General features: G+C 43.0%; 1 long non-coding RNA gene across 1 annotated transcript in view; it reads left to right on the top strand.

The window, feature by feature from the left end:
• Positions 1-259: 259 nt before the first annotated feature.
• The window catches only part of LOC135539513 (uncharacterized), a 35,747-nt gene continuing 16,303 nt past the window's right edge, over positions 260-19,703 (top strand). The window contains exons 1-3 of the long non-coding RNA XR_010455624.1: positions 260-452; positions 6,611-6,717; positions 14,317-14,464. This is a non-coding gene — a long non-coding RNA (uncharacterized LOC135539513). The remainder of the gene's footprint in view (positions 453-6,610; positions 6,718-14,316; positions 14,465-19,703) is intronic.

Raw genomic sequence — 19,703 nt, 5'->3', positions numbered from 1 at the left:
TATGCCCCACAACGCAATTCTAAAGTCTAATAAATCCAGTGTGATGTCAGATTTTTTTTCAAATGATTAAATTATTGTATTTTGTTGAATTTATAAGAACATTCCATCCTCGTTTAGCATGATCTATTCCATTCTGTCATGATTCAAATATTTGTATTCATTTGCATCACTTTCATTGAGAGACGTTTACTTTGAAGGCGAACAGCAAATTCCACTTGTCTAAGCCTTTATTGTGGCTAGCTTCACATAGGTGGGTCCGACCACCATTAATCAAATAAGAACTGTCTTATAAATTAGTGGTATTTTAGATGACACCTAGCTAGCTAATTATAGCTACGGAAACAGATTGTCGTTTTTGGGGAAGAACATTGTCTGCACCCATCAGCCAGCTAGCGATTTTATGACCAGCACTGTCCAGAGCTTTACGAAGTGTGTCTGCGCTCGTGCGGCAGGTGCGTGAGACAACTTCATAAGCGTCATAGGTATCAGCGAATCGTTCGTGGCAAAGACAGACCTGATATCGCCCAAAATTCAACGTTCATTGACGTCACGTGGTGTGTAGGCTTCATCAAAAACTGCATCACCGTCGATCACATGGTTTTTGTGAAGTTCATGCATCCGATATGCAGGCGCAAGTCAGAGTTTTATCCTCATAATGCACATACTTGGAAAGGCAGACAAAATGTATCACCTCGAACGTACCCATTTCCATTCAATAAACCCGCATAGCAACTGCGATTTCAGAGCCAATCACTTTGGGGCTCCGTGTGACGTCTTGTTTGTTGACGCGTGGATGAGCGAGCCACCTGTGAAACGTCATTGCAGCAGGGAAACATCACTCCTTGGACTGTCAACCAGCTTTTTCTGCCTAGAAACACACAACTAACGGGAACATGGACACATAGTATCTCGTGGGGGTCACTTGCATGGGGTAAAACTTTTTTTTCTAGGCATCTAGTGTACACCTTTATTATGTAGCATAGTGTTCATGAAGCATACTCCTGAATGCATAGATCTGCTCGCTTTCAACCTTAAAGATTATTTGCTACTGTGCTGTAAGGTTAGCTAGGATATTTCTCGCAAGTTAGGTTACTCTAAATGGCTTTCAAGTTGGCTATAGTGCAACCACAAATGTTCAACTATAAACACATTGATTTCACCCGCTTCCGTATAATGAGCATAATATACAGTCTAGGGAAAGTTCTTTAGCCTTATGCTTTGATTAGTTGTGAGGGTGAGTTGCTTTGAGGAGAAATTTGGTCCACCAATTGTCTTTCACAAGAGGGCAGCATAGAGAGCAGCAGGGGTTGTCAAAAGCCACAGATTGCATTCTATATAGCAACATGCAGTGACTTATTCTGATGCTGCATGACTTTGTTAGGATATTTTTTTTTGAATAATTTGGAGGACCTACCTAGACTGACATATTTAAGGTTGTGGGGTCAAGTCCCACACGGACAGCAGTCAGATCTGTAGTTGAATTGTTGTCAGTCTCAGTGGGATGTGGCCACTCCAATCTTTAGGGATTTCATATCCCGACGCAAGAGGGTATAGGTATAAAGGTCGATGTAGCGTCGTAGTAACATCTGACTCTATCAAAAGGTTGGATCCCTTTGGGTTGGACTGACAAACAACTGCACCCTAAAATGTATGTCCAGTCACAAACTCTGACAGTTTGAATCTAATGTCTGCCTCAAGACTTGTAGCTCGCAGAGGTAAAGCTTAGGCATTCACTCGAGGAGCAAATGCACGTCTTCAGGTCTCAGGCAAGGTTACTCATTATCAAAGCATGGTTCCTAATGTCTTAAGCTCAATTTAAACCTGTTTTTAACATTGTTTCCTTTGTCCTGATTTTGTCCCCATTCTGATTGTGCCCACATTTTCAGACATGCATCTACACATAAAATAGGTTGCTTATTCGCCCACTGTGTCTGGATTGTGACCAGTTTTCCTGGTACCTCCCTGTATGCAAATTATGAGATTCTTTAAAACGTATATTTGTTTACTTATGCAACATATTGCATCAATAAGTCAATAGGACAGTGGCACAGAGGTCTAAGGCACTGCATTGCAGTGCTAGAGGTGTTACTACAGACCCGGGTTCAAACCCGGGCTATATGACAACCGGCCGTGATTGGGAGTCCCATAGGGTGCACACAGTTGACCCACCGTCGTCCGGGGTAGGCCGTCATTGTAATTAAGAATTTGTTCTTAACTGACTTGCCTAATTAAATGACATTTTAAAATTGCACTGGTGCACCTTGTGAACAGCGTGATGTGAACATCGCAGATGACAGTGTGAGCACAAAGTCTTTAATCTCACTCATCTCAATATCTTCAGTGCTGCACGTGGCAATGTAATTTAGTTGAATCTACCTTTTAAGAATGGGCGTAATATGCTACTTTCCCGATAACCTTGCCTTGTCCACAGCCATACAAATAAATATTCAGAGAATCTTTCCCATCCTTAAAAAAAAGAGCTGAGTATCTATATGTGTGTACAAAATACAGTGAATGCACTGTATAAATAAAAATTACACTTAGGCCACCGGCGGCCCACCTGTTACGGCATTATTAGGGGTAGAGCCAAAATTGTGATTGGTAAAACAAAAACGCTTGTTATTGGTCCCCCCCAAAAGTACCCTTTTTTTAAATGCTCATAGAAGTGCATTAAGTGTACATCTTCCTGTTTAAAAAATATATTGTTCAAAATAAGCTGTTTAGTTAATTACTACTGTGTGGTCAGGTGCCACAAAGAGGGATTTAGGAAAATTACAATTGGCTCAGAACAGGGCAGCACAGCTGGACCTTTTAAAGTACATGGAGTTAACATCAATTATATGCATGTCAATCTCTCCTGGTTCAAAGTGGAAGAGATTGACTTCATCACTACTTGTTTTTGTAAGAAGTGTTAACAAGCCGACTGTACCAAGAGGTCTGTTTTAAACTACTTGCACACAGCTCGGAGACCCATACCCCACAAGACATGCCACCAGAGGTCTCTTCACAGTCCCCAAGTCCAGAACTGACTATGGGAGGTGCACCCTACTACAAGAGCCATGACTACATGGAACTGTATTTCACATCAGGTAACTGATGCAAGCAGTAGAATCAGATTTGGTAAAAATACACCTGGAACAGCGGGGACTGTGTGAATAGACACACACACACACACACACACACACACACACACACACACACACACACACACACACACACACACACACACACACACACACACACACACACACACACACACACACACACACACACACAAAGGTACAGACACATGCATACGCACACAAGCGCTAGCACACAAACGCTACACACACGTACATTGTAATATTGTTGTATGGTGGTATTACAATCCCTCCAGAATTTTTTTTTTGTGATTTCTGCGGCCAAAAATGCTTGATTGTGGTAGCTTTTCTGAACATCTGCAATACATTTTGCGACTGTTTTATTCTCACAATGCAATGTCACGTGCTCTGTTTTAAGAGAATTTGAAACCTAATGCAAAAACAATTAGAAACATCTAAACTGCTCAATTTTGTTTATTTTCCTTAACAAACAGGTCTGTCATAATCCACACACACACACACACCTCTCTATCAGACTTGGGGCTTGCTATCAACACGAGATGCACTTCCCATTCCTACTCACTCTCTTTCTCACTCCCTCTAAAAAACAACAGATTCAAAGCTGATCAATTGCTTTCAATTTGAGGATCGGTATTTCTTTCTAATAAGTTGTCTTCAAAATACTTGATTGTGATGTATTTTCTGAAAGGGTCGTAAGGAGATAAAGCACAGAAAATGTAAAAAAAATATATATTTGTGTTTGACATGTACCATTCCATTTCTAAAAAAATCCTGTAAGATTGTGCTTTGAAATCAAATTGTATTTGTCACATGAATACAAAAGAGGTAGAGCTTACAGTGAATTGCTTACTTACGAACCCCCAACCAACAGTGCAGTTTCAAAAATGTTCAGGAGTCGTATGGCTTGGGAATAGAAGCTGTTTAGAAGCCTCTTGGACCTAGACTTGGCGCTCCAGTACTGCTAGCCACGCGGTAGCAGAGGGAACAGTCTATGACCAGGGTGGCTGGAGTCTGACAATTTTTAGGGCCTTCCTCTGACACTGCCTGGTATAGAGGTCCTGGATGGCAGGATGCTTGGCCCCAGTGATGTACTGGGCCGTTCACACTACCCTCTGTAATGCCTTGCGGTCAGAGCAGTTGCCATACCAGGCAGTGATGCAACCAGTCAGGGTGCTCTCGATGGTGCAGCTGTAGATCCTTTTGAGGATCTGAGGACCCATGCCAAATCTTTTCATTCTCCCGAGGGGGAATAGGCATTGTCGTGCCCTCTTCACAGCTGTCTTGGTGTGCTTGGACCGCGATAGTTTGTTGGTGATATGGACACCAAGGAACTTGAAGCTCTCAACCTGTTCCACTGCTGCCCTGCTGATGCGAATGGGGGTGTGCTCAGTCCTCTCTTTCCTATAGTCCACAATCCTCTCCTTTGTCTTGATCACGTTGAGGGAGTGGTTGTTGTCCCGGCACCACACGGCCAGGTCTCTGACCACCTCCTTATAGGCTGTCTTGTTGTTGTTGGTGATCAGGCCTACCAGTGTTGTGTCATCGACAAATGTATGATGGAGTTGGAGTCGTGCCTGGCCATGCAGTGATGAGTGAACAGGGAGTACAGGAGGGGGTTAAGCACACACCCCTGAGGGGCCCCTGTGTTGAGAATCAGCGTGGCAGATGTGTTGTTACCTACCCTTAGCACCTGGGGGTGGCCCGTCAGAAAGTCCAGGATGCAGTTGCAGAGGGAGGTGTTTAGTCCCAGGGTCTTTAGCTTATTGATGAGCTGAGGGCACAATGGTGTTGAACGCTGAGCTGTAGTCAATGAATAGATTTCTCACATAGGTGAGAGGTGGGAGGGCAGTGTAGAGTGCAATAGAGACTGCATCATATGTAGATCTGAGGTATGGAAATTGGAGTGGGTCTAGGGTTTCTGGGATGATGGTGTGGCTGTGCACCATGACCAGCCTTTCAAAGCACTTCATGGCTACAGACATGAGTGCTATGTGTCGGTAGTCATTCAGGCAGGTTACCTTAGTGTTCTTGGACACAGGTACTATGGTGGTCTGCTTAAAACATGTTGGTATTACAGACTTTGACAGGGAGAGGTTGAAAATGTCAGTGAGGATACTTGCCAGTTGGTCAGCGCATGCTCGCAGTACACGTCCTGGTTATCCGTCTGGCCCTGCGGCCTTGTGAATGTTGACCTGTCCAAAGGTCTTACTCACATCGGCTGCAGAGAGCGTGATCAGTCTTCCGGTACAGCTGGTGCTCTCTTGCATGTTTCAGTGTTATTTGCCTCAATGCGAGCATAGAAGTAGTTTAGCTCGTCCGGCAGGCTCGTGTCATTGGGCAGCTCTCGACTGTGCTTCCCTATGTAGGCTGTAATGGTTTGCAGGCCATGCCACATCTGAGTGTCAGAGCCTGTGTAGTACGATTTGATCTTAGTCCTGTATTGACGCTTTGCCTGTTTGATGGTTCGTCGGAGGGCATAGCGGGATTTCTTAACTTCCAGGTTAGAGTCCCGTTCCTTGGAAGTAGCAGCTCTAGCCTTTAGCTCAGTGCGGCTGCTGCCTGTAATCCACGGCTTCTGGTTGGGGTATGTACATACGGTCCCTGTGGGGACGACGTCATCGATGCACTTATTGATGAAGCCAATGGCTGATGTGGTGTACTCCTCAATGCCATTGGAGGAATCCCGGAACATATTCCAGTCTGTACTAGCAAAACAGTCTTGTAGCTAAGCATCTGCTTTTTAAATTATTATTGATCTAGTCACTGGTGCTTCCTGCTTTCATTTTTGGAAGCAGGAATCATGAGGATATAATTGTCAGATTTGCCAAATGGGAGGGAGAGCTTTGTTTGCACTTCTGTGTGTGGAGTATAGGTGGTCCAGAGTTATTTTCCCTCTGGTTGTACATGCTGATAGAAATTTGGTCAAATGGATTTAAGTTTCCCTGCATTAAAGTCCCTGGCTACTAAGAGTGTCATCAACGCTGCATCTGGGTGAGCGTTTTCTTGTTTGCTTATGGCGGAATACAGCTCATTCTATGCTATCTTAGTGCCAGCCTCTGACTGTGGTGGTATGTAAACCGCTACAAAGAATACAGATGATAATTCTCTTGGTAGGTAGTGTGGTCTACATCTTATCATGAGAAACTCTACCTCAGGCGAGCAATAGCTAGAGACTTCCTTAGATATCGTGCACCAGCTGTTGTTTACAAAAATACATAGACCGCCACCCCTTACCAGACGCAGCTGTTCTATCCTGCCGGTACATCGTATGACCAGCCAGCTGTATGTTGATATTGTCGTCATTCAGCCACGACTCCATGAAGCATAAGATATTACAGTTTTTAATGTCCCGTTGGTAGTTTAATCTTCCCAGTAACTTGTCCATTTTATTGTCCAAATATTACATGTTTGCTAGCAGAATTGAGGGAAGTGGGGGTATATTCGATTGCCTCCGACTTCTCAGAAGGCAGCCTGCTCTCCAGCCTCTCTTTCTCTGCCTCTTCACACAGACCACTGAGGTCGGGGCCTGTTCCTGTGTTCCTGAGGGAGCTGTATATCCTCCGCCTCCGGGTTCTTCAGAGTCGTGAAAGAAGAAAAAGGATTCTACTAGTCCGTGGTGAGTAATCACAGTCCTGATGTCTAGAAGTTATTTTCGGTCATCAGAGATGGCAGCGGCAACATTATGTACAACGAGTAAAAAAATAAGTTACAAACAACGCAGATAAAGTGGGGGAAAAAATCGGTTGGGGGAATTCGAAACGTCTGCCTTCTCCTCCGGCGCCATCTTACTCTCCATGATCCGTGTTAAGTTTTACAGAGAGTTTAAAACGGCAAAGCTGACTAGTTGAACTCAGCGCTCTCCATAGTTATACCGAGGAGAGCAGAGTGCCGACCACCCTCCTAACTAGGACCAAAGTTAGTGGAGTAAAAGTTTGAGTAAAACGCCACTCACCTTGATTCTTTCAGCACTTACCAGTCTTACCTGCTACCACTTCAGTCATGGTGATCTGCCGCTGCTTTGGGAACTGTTCACACATTTTCATATGATTTGCTGAATCGAAGTGAGTGTTGATTTATCGACTTTCTCTAGTTTCCAAAAACATTTGGAAATTGTTTCGCATGGTCGTTAGCTGTCATTTTTGTTGACAAATGAGATTGATTTCTGTTCATTGTCAGCCTTCAACAATCACCCATCATCTTCGCACTTGAATACGCTGACAGGGCAGGGGGAAAAACACTGTTGACGTATGGTTGGATTGGGCCATTTTCCACGGTAACAGTACAGTAATTGGTCAAAATTACAAACCTGCTTTGATTGGACCCTTTTATGCGCTAAAAGTGTGGGGATTGGTCAAAATTGCGAGTTCTTGCATAGTTTCACATTTATTTATAAAGCATCAGCTGATATCTCATAGTGCTGTACAGAAACCCAGCCTAAAACTCCAAACAGCAATCAATGCAGGTGTAGAAGCACGGTGGCTAGGAAAAACTCCTTAGTAAGGCCAGAACCTAGGAAGAAACCTAGAGGAACCAGGCTATGAGGGGTGGCCAGTCCTCTTCTGGCTGTGCCGGGTGGAGATTATGGCCAAGATGTTCATAGATGACCAGCAGGGTCAAATAATAATAATCACAGTGGTTGTAGAGGGTCAGCACCTTAGGAGTAAATGTCAGTTGGCTTTTCATTGCTGATCATTCAGAGTATCTCTACCGCTCCTGCTGTCTCTAGAGAGTTGAAAACAGCAGGTCTGGGACAGGTAGCACATCCAGTGAACAGTTGAAACTGGAGCAGCAGCACGGCCAGGTGGACTGGGGACAGCAAGGAGTCATCAGACCAGGCAGTCCCGAGGCATGGTCCTCGGGCTTAGGTCCTCCGAGAGAGAGAATTTAAGAGAGCATACTTAAATTCACACAGGACACCGGATAAGACAGGAGAAATATTCCAGACTTAACAGACTGACCCTAGCCCCCCGATACAAACTACTGCAGCATAAATACTGGAGGCTGTGACAGGAGGGGTCGGGAGACACTGTGGCCTCGTCCGACAATACCCCCGGACAGGGCCAAACAGGCAGGATATAACCCCACCCACTTTGCCAAAGCACAGCCCCCACACCATTAGAGGAATATCTTCAACCACCAACTTACCTTCCTGAGACAAGGACGAGTATAGCCCACAAAGATCTCCGCAACGGCACAACCCAAGGGGGGAGCGCCAACCCAGACAGGAAGATCATGTCAGTGACTCAACCCACTCAAGTGACGCACCCCCCCTAGGGACAGCATGGAAGAGCAGTAGGGTTAGAGGCAGAGAATCCCAGTGGAGAGAGAGGAACCAGCCAGGCAGAGACAACAAGGGCAGTTCGAAGCTCCATTGCCTTTCCGTTCACCTTCACACTCCTGGGCCAGACTACACTCAATCATAGGACCTACTGAAGAGATGAGTCTTCAATAAAGACTTAAAAGTTGAGACCGAGTCTGCGTCTCTCACATGAGTAGGCAGACCATTCCATAAAAATGGAGCTCTATAGGAGAAAGCCCTGCCTCTAGCTGTTTGCTTAGAAATTCTAGGGACAGTTAGGAGGCCTGCATCTTGTGACCGTAGCGTACGTGTAGGTATGTACGGCAGGACCAAATCAGAAAGATAGGTAGGAGCAAGCCCATGTAAAGCTTTGTAGGTTAGCAGTAAAACCTTAATCAGCCTTAGCCTTAACAGGAAGCCAGTGTAGAGAGGCTAGCACTGGAGTTTTATGATCACATTTTTTGGTTCTAGTCAACATTCTAGCAGTTTATCTAGTGCTTTATCCGGGTAGCCGGAAAGTAGACCATTTCAGTAGTCTAATCTAGAAGTGACAAAAGCATGAATTAATTTTTCTGCGTTATTTTTGGACAGAAAGTTTCTGATTTTTGCAATGTTATGTAGATGGAAAAAGCAGTCCTTGAAACAGTCTTGATATGTTTGTCAATAGAGAGATCAGGGTCCCGAGTAATGCTGAGGTCTTTCAGCTTTATTTGAGACGACTGTACAACCATCAAGATTAATTGTCAGATTTAACAGAAGATATCTTTGTTTCTTGGAACCTAGAACTAGCATCTCTGTTTTGCCCGAGTTTAAAAGTAGAACATTTGCAGCCATCCACTTCCTTATGTTTGAAATACAGGCTGCTGATTGGTTGATATTTTTTTGTTTTTGCATTGAATTATGCGATCACGGAATCCTGGAGGGACTGGTATTGTACATGTTGTATTGTAGATATCTAGCGGTGTAATGATGTACTGTTGTTATCTTTTGTTTTATGTGTAATGTAAGTGCCTTAATGTGTTTGGACCCCAGAAACAGTGGCAGCAACTAATGGGGATTTCTAATAAATACAAATACTACTCTGCCCCTCAGTGACTGCCCGTCAGCTCTGCCTCAATGGGCGCATAGGCCATGCCAACATTGCCTGGATTGTTTTGCCAGATATATGCTATGAGGGGGAACTGCATTATATAATAACAGCACAACGTAAATGGACCGTCCTGGGATGCTCAAATGTACGTTCAGTCAGAACTTCTGGGTCTGCTCTCGTCTCCCTCCCAATATGTATTGCTTGCTTGCTTACTTTCTTGAGATTAGATCTGCTCGATCAGGTACATATGGTGCTAATTGTAATTAACTTGTAAATAAATAATAAAGGTCATGGGACCTGATAAACCGGACATCTACATCCAACTGTAGTCGAAGGACAGAGGGATACACCAGCTAGAACCTTGTGAATCTGGTAGGAGAGAACCATGACGTTGGCTTATTGTTTCCCCACCATGTTGTTAATTCATCAGCTTCTACTGTCGGTGACAGGGCGACATGTTGTATACTAAAACAAATAATTAGGTACATTTTTGTGTCAAATAATTTGTTGTTGGTCAAATTAACCAGTTATCTACCTTAAGCAGATTGCTTGCTAGTTAGTTCCCATGCCAATTTCAAGTCTTTCTAAACAAATATCTGACTAACTCAAATATGAAATTATTTCAGAATGACTGGCTAGCGCATAAATGCGTTTGACATTGTTAGCTAGCTATTCCCAGTTAGATAATGTGTTTACTTATCGCATCTGCATGCTTGTTGCGTTCTCCCTGGTGCACTCGTTCATACGCGAGCTGGCTGCTCGTTCTACAGAGTATAATCTGTTCAAAGCAGTGGCAGCATGTGCAACAGTGGCCATTCAGTTTTGGCATGCAAAGTGAAATGGTTGTATTTATGCTGTTGTTCAAATGCACATATCGCTTTATCTATCTTCTCAAAGAAACTACAGGTTGTTCAAGAACTTTGCATCATATTTCTTTCATGCTGCATGGATGACAACTTCAACCACTTCACGCTCTGGGTATTCAGCAAATTTAGGGGCAGCCACTGACTTAGCCTTAGCTCACACAGTTAAAACAGAAACCTGTTAAATTACAGAGTATCCTACAAAGTGCATCTTCAAATTGTGCAACACATTTATACAAACAGGTCTGGATAGGGTTGATCTTTACACATGGATGTTTGCATATGTTGGGGGGGGGGGGCTTTGCTGGTGACATTCAGTGATTTTATTTAGAATTCAGGGCACACTTAACCGGCATGGTTACCACAGCATTCTGCAGCTGTACGCCATACCATCTGGTTTGCGCTTAGTGGGACCATCAGTTGTCTTTCAACAGGACAATGAACCAACACCTCCAGGCTGTGTAAGGGCTATTTGACCAAGGAGAGTGACGGAGTGCTGTATCAGATGACCTGGCCTTCATAATCACCCGAGCTCAACCCAATTGAGATGGTTTGTGACGAGTTGGACCGCAGAGTGAAGGAAAAGCAGCCAACAAGTCCTTTCAAGACTGTTGGAAAAGCATTCCAGGTGAAGCTGGCTGAGATAATGCCAAGAGTGTGCAAAGCTGTCAAGGTAACGGGTGGCTACTTTTGAAGGATTTAGATCTAACACTTTTTTGGTTACTACATGATTCCATATGTGTTATTTCATAGTTTTGATGTCTTCACTATTATTATACAATGTAGAAAATAGTAAAAATAAAGAATAACTCTTGAATGAGTAGGTGTCCAAACAGAATGGTATTGTATGGCTGTGTGCTTAGTTTTATATACGATCTCCATATATGATCTCCACATTAGCAGTGGAATGGCCTTACTGAAGAGCTGTGACTTTCAACGTGGCACCGTCATAGGATTCCACCTTTCCAACAAGTCAGTTTGTCACATTTCTGCCCTGCTAGACCTTCCCCAGTCAACTGTAAGTGCTGTTATTCTGAAGTGGAAACGACTAGGAGAAATAACGCCTCAGCCGCGAAGTGGTAGGCCACACAAACTCACAGAACGGGATCGCCGACGCGAGAAGCGCGTTAAAGTTGCAACACTCACTACTGAGTTCCAAACTGCCTGTGGAAGCATCGTCAGCAAAATAACTGTTCTTCAGGAGCTTCATGAAATGGGTTTCCATGGCCAAGCAGCAACACGCTAGCCTAGAATCCCCATGGGCAATGCCAAGCGTTGGCTGGAGTGGTGTAAAGCTCGCCGCAATTGGACTCTGGAGCAGTGGAAACGCATTCTCTGATGGGATGAATCGCACTTCACCATCTGGCAGTCCAACGGACAACTCTGGGTTTGCCGGATGCCAGGAGAACTCTACCTGCCCAAATGCATGGTGCCAACTGTAAAAGTTTTTGTGGAGGAATAATAGTGTGGGGCTGTTTTTCATGTTTGGGTTAAACCCATTCGTTCCAGTGAAGGGAAATCTTAACACTACAGCATACTAAATGATTCTGTACTTGCAACTTTGTGGCAACAGCTTGGGGAATGCCCTTTCCTGTTTCAGCATGACAATTCCCCTGTGCACAAAAGCGAGGTCCGTACAGAAATGGTTTGTTGATATCGGTGTGGAAGAACTTGACTGGCCTGCTCAGAACCTATCCTCATCGAACACCTTTGGCATGAATTGGAAAGTAGACTGCGAGCCAGGCCTAATTTTTACCTTTTTACCTTTTACCTTTATTACCTTTATTTTACTAGGCAAGTCAGTTAAGAACAAACTCTTATTTTCAATGACGGCCTAATCCCAACATCTATGCCCGACCTCATTGTCCCTAGAATTTCCAAGCAAACTCCTGGAGACAGGGCTTTCCCCCATAGAGCACCAAGTCTTTACTGAAGACTCATCTCTTCAGTAGGTCCTATGATTGAGTGTAGTCTGGCACGGGTGCGAAGATGAATGGCAAGGCAATGGAGTGATGAACCACCCTTGCTGTCTCTGACCCTATTATGGGGGCTGAGTCACTGGCTTACTAGTTGCCGTCTTTATGAGGGGTGCGTCACGTCGTGCCATGCTTTTCCTCCGCTATATGTGACTTGAGTGGGTTGAGTCACAAATATGACATTCCTGTCTGGTTTTGCACCTCCTCTGGCTCGTGAGGTGGAGGAGATCTTCGTGGGCTGTACTCAGCCTTGTCTCAGGGAAGTAAGTTGGTGGTCTGATATCCCTCTAGTGGTGTGGGGGCTGTGCTGTGGCAAAGTGGGTGTGGTTATATTGCCCCACCGTTCATCAGATGTGCTACCTTGTCCCCAACCTGCTGTTTTCGACCCCCTCCCTCTCTACCGCACCTGCTGTATCGACCTCTGAATGATCGGCTATGAAAAGCCAACTGACATTAACTCCTGAGGTGCTGACCTGCTGCACCCTTTACAACCACTGTGATTATTATTTGACCCTGCTGGACATCTAAGAACATTTGAACGATCTGGCCTTAATAGCCATGTACTCTTATCTCCACCCGGCAAAGCCAGAATAGGACTGGCCTCCCCACAGAGCTTGGTCCCTTTCTAGGTCGCTTCCTAGGTTCCTGCCTTTCTAGGGAGTTTTTCCTAGCCACCGTGCTTCTACATCTGCATTGCTTGCTTTCAAAATACAGAAATCATCCCTCTATGATGCGTCATAGAGGGATGATATCTGTATTTTGAAAGTAACATATCTTGACAACTTGATTGCTGAAAAGCCAAACATTATTTTTGTCAACAATAGACTAATAGTTTTTGGGTGGAGATTTCCTTTAAGGGGGTGACTCTCCCATAGGCACTAATGCTATAGCAGCTGGTCTGGTCTACTTATTGACTAACATTGAAAGAGAAAAATTAGTGAGTGGGATGTCTCGCTTCCTCTTCTATGATCTTAATTCAAGTGTCCAGTTTTTTTTGTTGAGATGGTGGGACAAGCGTGACGTCTGCGAAATTTCTACGCTTTCGTTGTCAGGATTAGTTTATGCTTCAAGGATATCCATACAGGATGTGCCTTCAACTACCTCCGGAGGTGGTCAGGAAGAGCTAATCACAATCAGATCACAATGCTTCTTTTGATCCTCCACACCTGTCAATGTGGGCACAACAGAATGTGTACCAGCTCAGGACAACGGATGCATGTTTGAACCAGGTATAAATGGGGCTAGTGATGCCACCTATCAATAACCCCATTTTATAAGCTACCTGGTGCTAACATGCAGCCTCCGGAGGTAGTCGTGTACCCGTTTTGTGTCTGGATATCTTACAAGTGTAGACGGATCTGGATGGTCAAACCATTTTAAATCATTATAATGGCCTCTAAAATCATTGACAGGTAGCACCATTGACTTATGGCATTAATATTGTCTTTAAATAAATAAATAAATTAACAGATGGCAAATGGCTCATATTGAGCAAATCACAAAACCTACGTGTTAGCGCAAGGTGTAAACTGGGCCAATGATTTGAGGGCGGGATCATGATTTAAATGTTTTACTGTCCAGATCGGTCTATGCTTGGAAGATATCCAGACTCAATGCATGCCTGACTACCTCTGAAGGTGGGCAGGATGCGTCTTTTAATCGTCTGAAAATGTGGCCACAATTAGAATATGGACAAGATCAAGACAAAGGAAGCAAGTTAGCACCAGGCATAGAGGGACTTTAGCCCTTTTTTAAACTTGGCAATAATGTGTCCCATGATTACATTGTGGTTCCAGCCAGTGACATTGGTCATGAATATTTGGCTTTGATTATGACCAGATAAGACTGTACTAGTCATAATCTAAAACAAATTGTGTCAGTGTTGTTCAGTCCAAATAAACTTGTTGATACCAGGTGTAGACACACTGACCGCTATTGGAGTACATGAGGATAATTAGTGATTGGATTTTAAATATTATTTTACCAGGTATGCATGGGATCTGACACTGTAGTGGTCTGACATCAAGCAATTGGGGGAGGGCAGAGCTATTAGAAGACCACATAGCATGAAAACCGTGAGATCACTTTGAGCCAACCTAAGGAGTCCCCCACCAAGCCGTCCTCCAGAACAATAGGTAAAGTCCCCCGACCAGAGCTTCCCCAGTGTCAGATGGCAGCAGGTGAGTGGATGATCAACTGGTAATGACAGAAGACAATTGCACACAAGAAGGCTTGGTTTCACTTTCTTTTATTGACATGTCTGATTTAATAGAGCATGGTGATATTGTTAAATAAAATATTTTTTATCTACAGTGGGGCAAAAAAGTATTTAGTCAGCCACCAATTGTGCAAGTTCTTCCACTTAAAAAGTTGAGAGGCCTGTAATTTTCATCATAGGTACACTTCAACTATGACAGGCAAAATGAGAAAAAAATCCAGAAAATCACATTGTAGGATTTTAAATTAATTTATTTGCAAATTATGGTGGAAAATAAGTATTTGGTCAATAACAAAAGTTTATCTCAATCTTTGTTATATACCCTTTGTTGGAAATGACAGAGGTCAAACGTTTTCTGTAAGTCTTCACAAGGTTTTCACACACTGTTGCTGGTATTTTGGCCCATTCCTCCATGCAGATCTCCTCTAGAGCAGTGATGTTTTGGGGCTGTTGCTGGGCAACACGGACTTTCAACTCCATCCAAAGATTTTCTATGGGGTTGAGATCTGGAGACTGGCTAGGCCACTCCAGGACCTTGAAATGCTTCTTACGAAAACACTCCGTCGTTGTCCGGGCGGTGTGTTTGGGATCATTGTCATGCTGAAAGACCCAGCCACGTTTCATCTTCAATGCCCTTGCTGATGGAAGGAGGTTTTCACTCAAAATCTCACGATACATGGCCCCATTCATTCGTTTCTTTACACGGATCAGTCGCCCTGGTCCCTTTGCAGAAAAACAACCCCAAAGCATGATGTTTCCACCCCATGCTTCACAGTAAGTATGGTGTTCTTTGGATGCAACTCAGCATTCTTTGTCTTCCAAACCCGACGAGTTGAGTTTTTACCAAAAAGTTCTATTTTGGTTTCATCTGACTATATGACATTCTCCCAATCTTCTTCTGGATCATCCAAATGCTCTCTAGCAAACTTCAGACGGGCCTGGACATGTACTGGCTTAAGCAGGGGGACACGTCTGGCACTGCAGGATTTGAGTTCCTGGCGGCATAGTGTGTTACTGATAGTAGGTTTTGTTACTTTGGTCCCAGCTCTCTGCAGGTCATTCACTAGGTCCCCCCTTGTAGTTCTGGGATTTTTGCTCACCGTTCTTGTGATCATTTTAAACCCCACAGGATGAGATCTTGCGTGGAGCCCCAGATTGAGGGAGATTATCAGTGGTCTTGTATGTATTCCATTTCCTAATAATTGCTCCCACAGTTGATTTCTTCAAACCAAGCTGCTTACCTATTGCAGATGCAGTCTTCCCAGCCTGGTGCAGGTTTACAATTTTGTTTCTGGTGTCCTTTGAAAGCTCTTTGGTCTTGGCCATAGTGGAGTTTGGAGTGTGACTGTTTGAGGTCGTGGACAGGTGTTTTTTATACTGATAACAAGTTCAAACAGGTGCCATTAATACAGGTAACGAGTGGAGGACAGAGGAGCCTCTTAAAGAAGTTATAGGTCTGTGAGAGCCAGAAATCTTGCTTGTTTGTAGGTGGCCAAATGCTTATTTTCCACCATAATTTGCAAATAAATTCATTAAAAATCCTACTATGTGATTTTCTGTCATAGTTGAAGTGTACCTATGATGAAAATTACAGGCCTTTCTTATCTTTTTAAGTGGGAGAACTTGCACAATTGGTGGCTGACGAAATACTTTTTTGCCCCACTGTAATCTGTTCAATTAAAAATGTTCAATTAGAGTTTTTTTAAAATAAAGCTTCAATATCTTTAGACATTAACTAAACCTATTTCATTTAAGCATCTTATTGAAAATGGTAATCGATTTTGTGCAAAAACTAAGCTTTGAGAAAGACAAATACAAAATCTTAAAAAGCTTAGAGCTGTCTGTATATTTACATGAATTGATACACTGCATTACCAAAAGTATGTGGACACCTGCTCATCAAACATCTCATTCCAAAATCATGGGCATTAATATGGAGTTGGTCCCCCTTTTGCTGCTATAACAGCCTCCACTCTTCTGGGAAGGCTTTCCACTAGATGTGAACATAGCTGCGGGAACTTGCTTCCATTCAGCTACGAATATTAGTGAGGTCGTGTACTTATGTTGGGATTAGGCCTGGCTCACAGTCAGCATTCCAATTCATCCCAAAGGTGTTTTATGGGGTTGAGCATAGGCTCTGTGCAGGCCAGTCAAGTTCTTCCACACCGATCTCGACAAACCATTTCTGTATGGAACTCGGTAGTGAGTGTTTCAACTGAGGACAAATGATTTTTACACGCTTCAGCACTCGGTGGCCCCTTTCTGAGCTTGTGTGGCTTCCTATGACGGTGCCACGTTGAAAGTCACTGAGCTCTTCAGTAAGGCCATTCTACTGCCCGTGTTTGTCTATGGAGATTGCATGGCGGTGTGCTCGATTTGATACCCATCATCAACGGGTATGGCTGAAATAGCCAAATCCACTAATTTGAAGGGGTGTCCACATACTTGTGTGTAAATTACATAAGATTCCACCACAAAATATTGCAACTTACCAAGTTGTTTTACCAAATGAATTAAATCGACAAACTAATCAAAGTGTATGTACAGAAAATGTTATAAGAAACACCACCAAATTCATTTTCTCTTAAAGCTGTATCTGATAAAATCTCCCTTGATCAGTAGTATCCAAAGAATTTCAATGTCATCATTTTAAACATCTGGACCTTTTTTGATTTAACCTCCATTATTATTTTATGAAAAAGCGCATTAGAAACAAAAGGCAACAGGCAAGTGAAAGGCAACTCACTGTTGTCTAAAGCCACCAGCATATCCTTAACAGAGGCCCACTGAAGAGGACTCGTCGCCCCGCCCCCTAGAATAGTAGAAACCGTTACAATGAATAAGAGAGAAAGAAAAGTGGAAAGGCATGGGGCACCTTAGAATAAAAGTTGTCTTCATGTGTTCAATAAACAATTGAACGTGAAGGTCATTATAATGAATCTCGAGTACCCCTACATCTTCTCAAACACAACCATGCCCGATACATATGTTGTGGTTTATTAGTACTCTTTTGGACATGTCAGATCGGAATTTACGTTTCAGTAAATATATACATACATTACACAGTTTTGCCTTGACTACTCTGTAGGTACACTCAATCATTGTGATGAAATCAATGAACAAATTAAATTTGCATGTAACCTCCAATATGATATGTCCTTTTTGTAGCGTGAAGCATATGGTGAATGAGATTTATTTAGCTCCCCCTTCCACAATAGGATTTAATGTGATAACCATGCAGATTGAAAATGGCTTTGCCTGGAAAATGTTAATCTAATGAACAATGCCTGGCTAATACCCTGTATCTTTCCCATTCATCTGCCATCATCTTTAGCTGAGATGTGAGTTGAGTAATACCAAGAACATGGTCTTCTAAGATAAGCATGATTGTACTCCTGGGTTTCCTACTCATATGAGCATGTTCCACATACACTGAGTGGTTGTTTTAATGGGTTATTTTGTCAGAATCAGATTTTTCGTAATCTGCATCAAATACTCAATCGCCAATTGATCCAGTCGCTATCAATTAAGATGTTGGTTTCAGATCCCGCCCATAACACCAGCTAATAAACCTTGTTTTGTTGGATACTTCACTCCATACAATGTTTGCCTATAAAGACATACAGGGCTTAAGTTAGAAGGTATGTTCTGACGGTGAGGGAGAAATTGAATTTCGCTATTCCTTTTGTGACTCTCTGTAGCCTGAAAATAGATGCAGAAAGCCACTCCAAAAATGTTCCCAAAAGTCTGCCCAATGATTTATCTAGAGATCGTGAAATGGAGTTATTAAAATATGGGCAAACACACAAAGTCTGCTCTGATTCAGTGCCATGTCTCTGCCACTCGCTAAACTGCTCAGAATGAAAACGACAGAATAAGAAAAGATAATAGAGCAAAGAAAATCCATGAACTGAGTGCATTTTCGTAGTGTGAGAAATATTGGAGAAAAATACACCTTTGGAAACAAATGATACAAAAAAACATACACATGTTAACTCTGATGTTATCCTTGAAAGAATCCTTAGAGGTATATGTTCGTCAACTAAAAAAAGCACATCAATTGAGCGCGCCACTGCAAAGTCTGACAAGGCACAACTTCCAGAAGTACCAGCAGAGGCTATTAAGGCAGACACTGACACGGTCAGACATGTACACCATTTCAGTAAAGATCTCATGGTGGAGATTATTTTGGAAGACCTAGAGCAGATTAGGGCTGTAGAAATAAAGTAGGGTAGCCTTACAGTAAATTACATGTTTTCAAGTTGCAGATTTCTCACATAACAAAAGTATCTTTGCCTACTGGAGATTTTAAGTCCTCCAAAACGGAGCCAAAGACCAGACTGGGAGGGCTGTTGTGTGTCTTACTACATATTGCTCACACATTCAGTGCGACACAGAACAAGAGAGCTCTTGACTAGGAGCATAAAGGATACAGAGAGGGGGTCAATGGTGGCAGAGCTGAATAGATAGTATAGACCCATTCTCAGAGACCTTGGGGATGGTTTTGTTCAGCTGATGGTTTTGCTGATGAATGATTGGGATATGCTTTGAAATGGATGATGGGAGGAGAGAAAGTGATTTGGCACTTTGTCAACGCATCCATATCTGCAGTATATAAGCTCTCCCCAACTTAGTTACGAATAAAACCATAGATGTAATTGCTTTGTTAGTAGTACTACATTATGACAAGGAGTGAGCAGTGTTATAGAGGTAACATCAGTGTGCACATCTGAGATTATTAAAAAAAATGTGGATAATGAGTAAATATTTGTAAAATCTATGCAGTTACTTTCAATGTAATTTCATAGTACATGTTATCAGAATTCTGATAGGGATTCCAGTGGTTGTGAAAACCCATAAGGCAAACATGTAAAAACAAGAGTTTCCAGAAAACTGTCAAAATTTCAAATTCTCACCATAATAAGTCCACTTCAGATAGCTTTATACGAAACATCAGGCCATTTAACTATTCAACTCCACTTATCAATATGTAATATCCAAATGTTTACATGGCGTTTGAGTGTGTGTGTGTGTGTGTGTGTGAGGAACGGGGAGAGAGGGACACAACTGAGAAGAATCTCACAAGAGTTACCATGACGTAGCAACATCGCAGAAAAACTAAGAAAAGTACTTCAAAGGCATGATAAAAAAAAGCA

This window comes from Oncorhynchus masou, chromosome 5, assembly GCF_036934945.1.
Source record: "Oncorhynchus masou masou isolate Uvic2021 chromosome 5, UVic_Omas_1.1, whole genome shotgun sequence".
Lineage (NCBI taxonomy): Eukaryota > Metazoa > Chordata > Actinopteri > Salmoniformes > Salmonidae > Oncorhynchus > Oncorhynchus masou.
The sequence above is the reverse complement of the archived record's forward strand: the minus strand, read 5'-3'. Positions and strand labels throughout refer to the sequence as shown.